Here is an 11,870-nt window from a genome sequence, read left to right as displayed (position 1 = left end):
ACTAAGTGGAGTGCTCATTGAGCACTGTCTCTACCCATACTCTGGGTATGCCTTACTAAGGGAGACGCCCTTTTATGCTACTTGATTAGCATAATATCCTTGGATAGGTTATTTAACTGTATGCTGAGTTCTAAACTATGACAGGTTGCATTACAGTGATATTCCACAGTGGTCATTTTTAACTGGCCTTTAAAACATGAAACAGTCCTGAAACAGCTTACCTGATGAATCTCAGGAATGGTCCCACTCAGGTCAGAGTCGTCGTGTATCGCCATCCAATCCGCTGCTCTCCTCAGCGGGGGAGACTGACACCTTGGTCTGCCTATCATATTCACGGCAACACAATCATCTCAAGTGGGATTCTTTCCTTCCAATATTCATTGACACTAATTTTAGACTCATTTGGTATTCCACTGTCAAACACAAAGGAAATTCCAGGCCCACAAGGGGGATGGTCAGAATGACTGAGTTTCTACTATCTTCATAGTAGCATTGCTCTGATATGATTCTTTACTATTGAAACATGATGTCTCTGTTGCAGAGATAACAAGTAAAATTAAGAATGTCTTTTTTCCTCAGGGCTAATTAGTGAAAGACATCGAAGATGGAAGCAGACCGTCCAAATGGAAACTGTAGTGCCTTTGGAATAGAAAGTTGAATTTGGACTCTGTGTCTCATTCATTCAATAACTATCTACTGATAACCTATTGTTTTTCAGGCACTGTGCTAGGAGTTTTGTCCCTTACCAGCCCTATGACCTTGGCATGTATTTAATATTCCCACGCTCTATTTAAGCCAGGACCCTTCTGCGGTGCCAAACTGCCCAACTGTACGTGGTTGTGTGATTTCAGAACCCCCAAAGCCATCCTTCTTGCAAAGATATATGGCTTCTTTGGTAAGTATCTCATTTGCAGCCTAAATACAGGCACAAGTGAGCCCTCTAAGGCAATTCCTGCATCGAATCTCTCTTCCAAACCCCCCAGTGCATACTATAGACAAATAGAGAGTGGTTCAAGATGCAAAGAGAGGTGGAATCCTTTTAGTCCTTGAATATCTAGAGTCTAAGTCAATATTCTCCATTTTAAAAGTCAGAAAGAAACCTGGGCTGGAAAATTGAGAGTGAGTCATCTATGCCCATGTAAAATTTTCAAACACCTGCATGTTTTTCCTTAATGGTCATGGAAACCTCTCTAAAATTGGGGCCATTTACTATATATGTGACTCTAGTCAAGTCACTTAACACTCCCAGATATCTATAGGGCTTATTGATGTTATCATCATCATTAACATCATCATCATTCTCACCTTCATTTGGACTTCCTGGTCAGAAAGGTCATTATTTAAAGACTCTACTTTCAGGCTTTCTAAGACACACTTTAGGGGAAGTTAAACCGCCAGGGCAAGGTGTAAAACTCCATCTTTCATTGGTGGCTGTCTCAACCATAAAGAGGCTATGTCCCAGCAAGAAGTCTATCTGTGTGAATGCCTCCCTTAACCAGTGCAGAAATCTAGGAATGAATGGGAGTTACAACAACCTTACACAATCAGCCCCATGACCTGAGCAGAGCCAAGGCTCCTCATTCTTTTTTTCTTTTTTTTTTTAAATAAGTGGCAACTGGGCTGGTTACAGGGCATGACGAAGGAATCTCTAGAAGCCCCCTCTTCAAGAAAATCCCCAAAGACAATTCTCTGGCTGTTAATGGTATGTGGAAGTGTTGGGGCATTAGAGCTTCACTGTACTTCAGATTCTGGGATGTGGAGTTCCCAGCTCCACATCTTGAGAAAATTTCTCATGAGGCCACATAATTTTCCAAGCCCTGGGCCAGATGCACACTCAGGCAGTGCTGGTAGCTAAGAGCCAAGAGGAGAGCATTTCCAGCTTCCATCTCTATGACAATGACACAAAAATTCATTTTTATAGAAGGATGGTATCAGGGGCATTGATGGTCAGAGCAGAGAGTCCTGATCTCCTCCATCTGTCCAAGGCAGCCTCTATTTTCAGTCTGGCAGGTGGAAGTGTTACAGCATTTCCCCGGTTGTATTGTTTGCCAAATAGTGGTCGTCTACAGAGTCAAAAGCAAATTCCTGGGAACAGGAGGTCATAGTGTGATGTCCATCTCTCACTGCTAGGACCTCTTGGAGAAGTGAATCAGAGTTGGGTGGGTGGGCATCAGAGGAAGGGTACAGCATGGTAGGATCCCCAGTTTTACTGCACAGTGTGGACAGCCCAAGCCACATATGAGAAAAGTGTGTGTAGTCAAACAGCTCTTACAACTTAATGGGACTTAATGTCCAGGCCCTTTTCTGGCACATTAGAAACCAGTTTGTTAGCCTTGAAAATTAATAAGCCTGACATAAAATATTTTAGACTGATAGACAAGAAGAAAGATTTCAAGTAGATTTGGTAACCTATTGAATCTGTCTCTTTGAGTTAGCAGCTTTCTGCTTTTTGAATAAACATAGGTTCTAGAAGAGACTGTGGGGGCAACCCACACACATAGGCCCTCACCTAAACAAGGTATCACTTAAAATGTCTGGGCCACCTAATCATTTCTCAGGGCATCCGTCCAAGCCCGCAGTCCCTGCCAATGTGCAGAGCTGCGTTCTACACCGCCTGACACAGCTCTAGTCCGGGATGAGCACCCTTCTCAAGGGCAGTCCAAAATAAAGACAGCAGGGACCCAAGATTTATGTGGCCAGACTCAAAGTGTTTAGGTGAGCTGGGCCAAAAAGAGTTGTCTAGAAATATTTGGACCTGGGAAACTAAGAGGCTGTTTTAGTTTTCTGGGCCACGGCACATGGAATGGTCCAGGTTCAGGGTGACCCCAGTGGATCAGGCACAGACCACAAGTAAGTTGCGGAAGGTGACGGTGAAGAGGGAACAGGAGCAGGTAAGAAGAGTAGGAGGAAATGCTGCCGTGGGGAGGCAGAGGGAACAGCCAGGAGAGCCCTGAGCTATGCCCCCTCCCCCGCCAGTCCTGGCTTTCACATCCCTTCAGGCAGCTCCTGTTTTCTTGCAACTATGCTGTACACAGATGCCGCATTTCAAATACCACCTCTGGTCACTCCAGGGACGGGCTGGCATTTGCCAGGCAGTGCATCCAGAGGTCTGTGGAGGCAGGTTTCTCTTCCAGCTTCCAGCTAGATGCGGGTGTCTAGTCTCTCATGCCACAAGATTTTATTCTCCGTTCTTTAGCAGCAGAAACTGCTTATGCTGGCACACTCCTGACATTAAGTATACGGTACAGGCTTCCAGGTCAGTTGGTGGAAAGTAGTGGCCTTTACCCCAGAAACTGATTGTTTGATCACAGACTTATTAGAGTTGGAAAATATCACTTTTGGAATGATTCTTTACTGCAGTCTCAACAACAGTCTCATTTTTCTTCCTGAGGGACACATTTTAAAGTGCCAGATGGTGCATATGCCGCAGCAGAACTCTGCCTTCTCCCCGCCACCCTGCCTAGATTCACTTCAAACACTTTCTTTTCATCCCGAGAAAATATTTATGTGCATTTGTTTAGCACTATCCCAAATATCTCATTTGGCCCTCCAGCAAGGAGGTGAGGGAAGTGCAGGAGGTATTATTTCTCACAAATTTAAATTTAGGGATCAAAGACACAGAGAGATACAGTGACTTGCAGAAAGCACACAGCACAGGCACATAGAGTGCAGACTTGAATCCAGCCCTTGTGATGCATATCCGGTGTCCTCTCCACTACAACAGAGGACACCTCTGGTTTTATTTTCTACCAAACTTTTCCCATTACATTAAAATCCTAAACAGTACAATTAGGTTGAACCACATCCTTTGCCTATCTTCAAGGCACATGCCTATGTATGCTGGAAGGAAGGGTATACCCTAGAGCTCCTCTCTGCTCATCTGCCAAGGCCAACAGAACTCCAACCCATGACCCTTAATGTCAATATGTTAAAAATCATTGAAGTGTTCGTAGTATCAATAGTAGTATTTTTTTTTTCAATTACTCATGTACATAACATACTTATTAAGCACCTGCTACATGCCAGACATCATTGCACTGGCTGGGGATAAAGATGTGAATGAAATGAGACAACATCTCTGTCTACACGGAACTTACATGTTTGAGGGAAGACAAACAGTAATAAGGAATTACATGAAGTCAGGTAGTGATTAGCACTATGAAAAATCCAATAGCACTGTAACAGCTTGTGATAGGGAGACCATATGTGTCAGGGCGAAGCAGTGTTTGGGTGGAGACCTGAGTGAGATGTGGAAGTGAGACCTGTGAAAATATGGGGCCGAGAGTTCCAGGTAGAAGGAACAGCAAGTGCAGAGCCTGAGCTGGGAGAATGCTTTGCATGTTGGAGGGAGAAACAGGCCAGCATGGCTGGACCTGCATATTTGAGGGGACAAGGGGTAAGAAATGAAGGGGCAGAGTTAGGCAGGCAAGATCTTACAGGTCATGGTCGAGATGGCATTTCATTTGAAGTGTGATGGGAAGGGATTATGACATTATTTACTTGATGATTTAAGAGGATCACGTTAGGGGTATTTGGAGAGAAGACTGTAGGATGCAAGAGTGTATGTAAGCAAACAGTGAGAAGACCACCACAGTGGTCAAGGCAGGAGAACGATGCTGTGCCTCGTTCCTTCCAGTGCTAGCAGTTTCTTCCAGTGCTCTAACCCTATATCCCCCACCAGCGACTGCTTGCCTTCTCTTTGTAGCAAATCGCCCCCCTGTAGAGCTATCTGTATTCACTGTCCCCAATGCCTCTGTTCTCATTCTCTCTTAAACTCTTAACATTGATGTTTTTGTGACCGCCACTCCTCCAAAATTCCTCCTGCCAAGGACATTTGTGGCATCCATGTTGCTAAATTCAGTGACTAATTTTTGGTCCTTATCTTTCCCATCAGCAGTGAGGGTTAATATGATGGTTATGCAGCTTGTGCCTGCACAAGGCTCCTGGAAAAGGGGACGGATGGATGTGAGTTTAGTCCACCTTGTACTTGCTGAACTGCGGCTCTGTAAGAGCACTTCTCCATGTAGAGGGTGCCATTTCCTATCTCACACAAAGATCTTGACCAGTACCAGTGATCCCATTAGCAACAGTTGACATCATCATACCTTCCTCCTTGATGCACCTTCTTTATGGCTTCCAGGACCCACACACTTGATTTTCCTCCCCACTCACTGGGGGCTCCCATTAAGTCTTTTTCACTAGGTCTTCATCTTCCCATGGTGGACATGGCAATGTTGGAATGCCTCGGCACTTTGGATTCTCTTTTGTCCCACACTTACACATACGTGATCTTACCAGTTGCTTGACTTCAAAGCTAATTTTATGTCCATGACCCCCCAAATTTGTCTCTAGCCAGACTCTTGTTTCTTGGACTCCCCCTGAATTCCAGGCTCTTAAATCCAACTATATCCTCAACATCCCCACTTGGGTGTTTAATAAACATCTCAAATTTAACATGCCCCCAACTGAATCCTGATCTCTGCCTCCTGAAATCTGCTCCGCCTATAGTCTTCCCATCTTCATACAAAGCAACTCTACCCTTTCCAGCTGCTCAGCCAGATGACTTGACTTACTTTCCATGCTTCTCTTTCTCTTGCACACGACATCCTACCCATCAATATATGCCATTAGCACTACCTTCAAAATCCATCTGGAAGTAAACTTCTTACCACCTTCACAGTCCTATTCTGGTTTGAGCCATCACCACTGTTGCTTGCTTCACTGCAGTAGCCTCTCACACATTTTCCCGTACATTCTATTCTTGACACAGCATTCAGGCAGATCCTATAAAAATAGAAGGCACACTGTGTCATTTCTCTGCTCAAAACACTGCAGGGGCTCCCAGTTTCCCTTAGAGAAGAAGCCAAAACTCTTGTTCTTTCCTCTGTTCTTCTCCAACCATGTCCTCTACTCTTTCTACTGATCCTGCTCCAACCACCTCACTTATCCTTGAGCATGTCAGTTACATTCCAACTGTATGGCCTTTGCGTTGGCTGTTTCCTCTGCCAGAAGCACTTTCCTTAAAATATTCCTGTGACCAAATCCTTTTCCTTCTTCAAGACTTTACTTAAATTTCACCTTTTAAAATTACTACTCTTAAAAAAAATTACTACTCTTCCACTACTTTCCAGATATTCTCTAACCAATTTATCCAGCTTTATCCTCTTCCATGGCTCTTACCATCTTCAAACATTTAGTTATTACTCTCAATTTGATGGCCCGTCTTCCTCAACTACAGTTTAAGTTCCTTGAAGGCAAGAGTTTTATCTGTTCCCTGTTGTATTCACATGTCTAGACTAGAGGCACTACATAGGAAGTGCTCAAAAAATTATTTATTGAATGGATGAAAGAATGAGAATATGTTATTAAATGTTAACTAATTTTTACCCCAAATCTTTCCCAAAATGTAATACTAACCAGTCGTTTAAACTGCTAGAATATTTAATGACTTGGAAAACTACATAGGATCTAATGCTAAAATTTTTACAATTAAGTTTCAGAAAAGTAAGTACGATATGATCCAATTTTTATTTAAACAGTGTATACATTTGCATTTTAAAGGACTAGAAGGAAATATTTATTTAAGAAGTATTTCTGAAGCACTTACTATGTACCAGGCATTGTGCCAATTAACTCTTCCTGGGGTGAAATTATAAATTGTTCTTATTTCTTCTTTTTGCTTATCTGTGTTTTCTATATTTCAACACTAGTGATCTATTAATTTTACATTAGAAATTATTAAGCCAAGTGCTTTTATTTGCTTAGATACTTTTGACTGATGTGATTTTGGGCAGCACATTTTCAGGATAAATGCCTGATGTGTGCATACTGATTTATTACTACAGTATTAATAGAAGAGGCTACAAATGAAGTTCTCCCTTAAATTCCACTAACTAGGGAGAACCCCAGATCTCATCGCCTGTTTAAACAATTGCAAGGACAGCTGTGACATCCACAATCAACATTCCTCAGCAACCAAGGAGCTATTCTAGGCAATTTGCAAGCTACCAGGATAAGAGTAGACATTTTACCATTGCCCACCATCCCTGGTCTCTCAGCATTTTAATTGCTTGTTAGTAAGACACTTTGGAAAGCCTTGAGCATGAAAGAGACAATACACAGTAAATTCTGGTATAATTTCCTTGTATTCATTAAATCACTGCCAACTTGAACATGATTTCCTTTGTACAGATACACTATCATTTCTAAGAACAGTAAATTCTATGTGCAGGTTTGAAGAGCAAATTTTACCTGGAGTTTATTCCCTGGAGGTATTTCTATAACATGCTATTTGAAGATTCTTCTATTTCAATTTTTAAAAATCTCCATCTGCAGATGCTGTCCTAGGCTGTGACATTCTCAGCATTAGAGTGGGACAGATGTTTCCCAATGCTGATTTTTTTCACTGCCACTTTGTGGTTCATTATACCAGTCAGATAATGAAATGCTTAATTAGCTCTTCCCTTTTGCCACAAGATCATTTTATTAAAAAAGGTAAATTGAGAGCTTTGAGGATGAAATATCTCCATTTGGCTTGCAGGTATCTAAAGCATCTTTGAATGAGTGAAATACTCATGCAAGCATGCTTCTGGTTAGACATGACGCACGAGACTTCTCTATAGGCATTGGATGCTGGGGATGGTGGCCACATCATCTCCACTTCCCCAGCAGCCCAAGTATCACTTGTTTTAGCTGTAAGTAACCAAATGGGGCAAATCAGCAACAGTGGTCCTGGTTTCTAGGAAAATACTGGTTTCTAGCAAGAGTGGTCCTGGTTTCTGGGAAATTCACCCTAGGCTACTCAGAAGCTCTGCCTGTCAGGTGCCATCAGCTGTGAAAGTCTTCCCCCATCCTGATCCATGCCATGATGAGCAACCCAGCAGGATTGTCAATTGCCCTTTTCCAGATGGTTCTTCTGCCCCAAATGCAATTCACATGTCAGGTGTAACCTATTCCCTCTAATGTTAAAAAGAAGAAGTTCCTTTTCTTCTCTCCATTCCATCCACCTTGCACGCCCATGGCTCCAACCCTTTCATTTTGCTCATTATGTAGGTGATGAGCTCACCCAGCCACCTGTTCATGCTTCCTTTCCTGTCTAGCCTCTTTGGCCCGAGGAGTGAACAGGGGTTTTTCTGAACAGGAGGGTATTCTATCTGTGGCCAGAGTGGGATTTATTGTGTGTGCTCCTCCACATCCCCTGCCCCCCACCCCCGGTTTGGCTGGCTGATATTTGCTCAGGGAAAAGCTAGCAGGCAAGTCAGCTGACATATCGCCTGAGGTGACCAGTTGAAAAATAAGACCTTCTGAGGAGCTGCTGCAACTACTATTTTTGTCTAGAAGAGACATTCTGCTAGTAAAGACGGCAATTTGGTTGGGTTAGGAGGCGCCACAGGAAACAAGAGCTCAATGCTGATCACTGTTATACAGACCTGGGATGATGGTGCATGCGTGATCAGCTGATTACATTACTGTATTGGTGCATTCGTTTAATATAGTCAAGGTCAAGGAGGTCTGCTTCTCGGTGGTGCTCGACAGGAAACTCAAAATATTATGTATGCCAGCAACTAGTGCCATGATTGATTTTTGTTATGGAATTAATCTGTCAAGAGTTGCAGTTTCAGGTTTGCTACCGTGAGTTATATCTCCGGTTCAGCTGGAAGACACAGTGCCAGAGAAAAGGGCTAAGCTGTCTTTGGCCATTTGCCTCAATCAGAGCTCTGTTAAGTGCTTGCTGCTGCTGCTGCTGGGGCACCTGGCTGGTTGAGAGGAAAGGTAGATGTGAAGGCTGCCGAACATTATTCCACTTAAAATGCAATGAAAAAAAGACGCTTCTGTCATGGCAGCCAGTCCGAATGGGGATACAGAGTTGGGTTGAGTTGCTTTACCTCGGGATCCAGCTGCGGAGACTCTGATTTTAATACCTCTGTGGGGAGCTCAGGAAACTGCATGTAAACAAACCTCATGCATGGGAAACAGCTGGAACTTTGCTATGGTTGATGATGAGTCATGAGACCAGGAATTCGCAAGTCATACTGTGGCTGGATGGAAAGCCCCTGTGAGGTGTGAGGCAGGGGTGAATTAGCGTTTTAGAAGGAACACTGAGACAGGAGCACACGATGGACGGGGGACAGGGAGACTGAGGTAGGGGAGAACAGTGAAGAAGCTGTTTGCAATAGGGAATCGGTGCATTCCCTCAAGGTGTGGACGCCCGTAGCGCTGCCCTCCCCCCCATCCCCACTGAAGCTTACCCTTCACAGCAAGGGAACGTATTCTTCACGACCCCAAACAATCAGCTTTCATTTTGTACATCACACTCTAAAATCACTTACAGACTGGTTTCTTCTGTAAGGAATTTAATTTTGATTCCCATCCCCCACTCCTTTCTGCCTATCTGTGCGGCTCCTAGGTGCTCCAGGGCTGGTTTGAGGGGACCTATTTTCTTTTGGGAGTTATAAAATAATTATATGAATAGTTGTTCACACAGGCTATTCATTGTTATCTTCAAAAGGATGATGAAGGGGCACCTGGCTGGCTCAGTGGGTTAAAGCCTCTGCCTTCAGCTCGGGTCATGATCCCAGGGTCCAGGGATCAAGTCCCACATCGGGCTCTCTGCTTAGCAGGAAGCCTGCTTCCTCCTCTCTCTCTCTCTCTCTCTCTCTCTGCCTGCCTCTCTGCCTACTTGTGATCTCTGTCTGTCAAATAAATAAATAAAATCTTAAAAAAAAAAAAAAAGGATGATGAAGATCTTTTTAAGAGAAACATGCTCTAGTTTTGTTTTGTTTTCCAAAGATGCTTCAGCTCATGCTCAGTTGATCAGCAATTTCAATCCCTGGACGTCGGGGAATATAGAAACATTGGATCTCAGAAGAGGCAGATCCCTCTTTGATTACCTCACCCAACCCAACCAAGGCATGAGTTCCTCTACAATAATCCCTTCAAGAAATACTATCATTAATGGTGTCTAAAGCTTACATAGCACTAATGTGTTTTACATGTGTTAATTATTTAATCTGCATAACACCTATATGGGGCAGACATTGCTTTTATATTCATTTTACACTGAGGCACAAAAAGACACAGCCTGTAAAAGAGGCGGACCTGGGATTTCAACCCAGGCAATCTGTCTCCAGGATGTGTGATTACCCATTACATTATCCAACCTTCAGTTGAGTTTTCGCTTGAATACAGGCATGAGAGTTCACTAGCCTCAGAAAAGGCTTATTTCATCCTTGTCTGTTCTGCTGGTTAGACATGCCTGCCAGTGACCTAAAGTCTTCTTCTCTAATAGTTCTGCCTATATAGCCCTCTGGAGTAATAAGAACGTTTAATCTGTCAGTTGCCAAAAGTCTTTTTCCTGGGAATTTAAATTTGTCCTCCAAGACTTAACTCATATGTCATTTCTGTGTAAAGTTTTGGTTTTTTGTTTTTTTTTAAGATTTTATTTATTTGACAGAGAGATCACAAGTAGGCAGAGAGGCAAGCAGAGAGAGAGAGAGAGGAGGAAGCAGGCTCCCTGCTCAGCCGAGAGCCCGATGCGGGACTCGATCCCAGGAGCCTGAGATCATGACCTGAGCTGAAAGCAGAGGCTTAACCCACTGAGCCACCCAAGTGCCCCCTGTGTAAAGTTTTTGTGTGTGATAGTTGAAAGCTGGTGTATCTTTTTTTCTTTTACAAGTTCTGTTGGTCCCACTCTGGTTATGTGTGTGTGCGTAATTACTACTGTATTTGTGAGTTTGGTGATAGGGTCATTTTTTTAAGTCATAAGAGTAGAATTTTCTGTTTCCTTATTAAATTTCTTCCAAGATTCACCCTGTTTGCTGCAACCTCATAAAGTCTACTGCTATACTAAATACTGCTCATTAGTCCTAGTTTCGTGAGATAATTTAATAAAACATGAAGAAATGAAGACTCAGAGAACTTTAGTTGCCCAAGGTTTTAGTGAGTGGAATTTGCCCCCAGTTCTCTCTTAAAAAACATATCCAAGTGCTCGCGTTAGCCGCACATATACTAAAATTGGAACAATACAGAGAAGATCAGCATGCCCCACCCCCGCGTGAGGATGACATTCGAACTCGTGAAGCATTCTATATTTTTGAGTGCCCTTGTCATGGTGAACACATTGTGGTATGTGGAAGTGTTGAACCACAATATTGTACACCTGAAACTAATATTACACTGAGTGCGAACTAACTAGAAATAAAATAAAAGTTTAAGAAGCAAAAACAAAACAAAAGAATAGGAAGCTATTGAAAAGTTTGGTATATCATAATTGTAGCGTATGCGTGTGTATTTACTTCACTAGACAACAGAAGGAGAATAAGAGGAGTGTATATAAAGATGATGATTTTGGACTATTTTTTGAACCACCAAAAGTAAACCGTTTGAAAAAAAAAAAAAGTGCATGCAAATCCAATTGCTTGCTCTTGCTACCAGATCTACTTTTTACTCCCTCTGTTTCTGGCTTGCCTCCTGCTCCGGCCCCGCCCTCCCGTCCCCCATGCAAATGGGGGTATGACTATAGATCTCCACTCTCCGCAGCCACCTCACTCTCTATTCTTCATTTTTATTTGACTTGAATTGTGAAAAAAGGTGTTGTCCTGATATATTGCCTAATCATAGTGTAGCTTTTTGGCTTGATACTGACTCTTTTTAGCCATCTTAACTGTATTATCTGTGATTATGGTTTTTAAAAAAAATCTTAATTAAAGTTGTGATGAAACTAATTCACTGCTGTGCTAATGTTCAGGAAAAAAGTATTCCAGAGACCAAGGTGAATTAATAGAAGGGGTTTGAAAGCTCCGTTATTGGTCTAGGGGATGATACAAAGTGAAAACTGCTAGCATTATTTTTTTCAAGATTTGGAATGATGC

The 11,870-nt window shown here is 42.7% G+C and overlaps 1 non-coding gene across 1 annotated transcript; it reads left to right on the top strand.

The window, feature by feature from the left end:
* The first annotated feature begins 10,983 nt into the window (after positions 1-10,983).
* On the top strand, positions 10,984-11,094 carry LOC123928180. The gene has a single exon (XR_006815639.1). It is a non-coding gene; the product is annotated as a U6 spliceosomal RNA (small nuclear RNA).
* Positions 11,095-11,870: the final 776 nt, after the last annotated feature.

This window comes from Meles meles, chromosome 1, assembly GCF_922984935.1.
Source record: "Meles meles chromosome 1, mMelMel3.1 paternal haplotype, whole genome shotgun sequence".
NCBI classification, from domain to species: domain Eukaryota; kingdom Metazoa; phylum Chordata; class Mammalia; order Carnivora; family Mustelidae; genus Meles; species Meles meles.
This window is presented reverse-complemented; position numbering and strand designations above follow the sequence as displayed.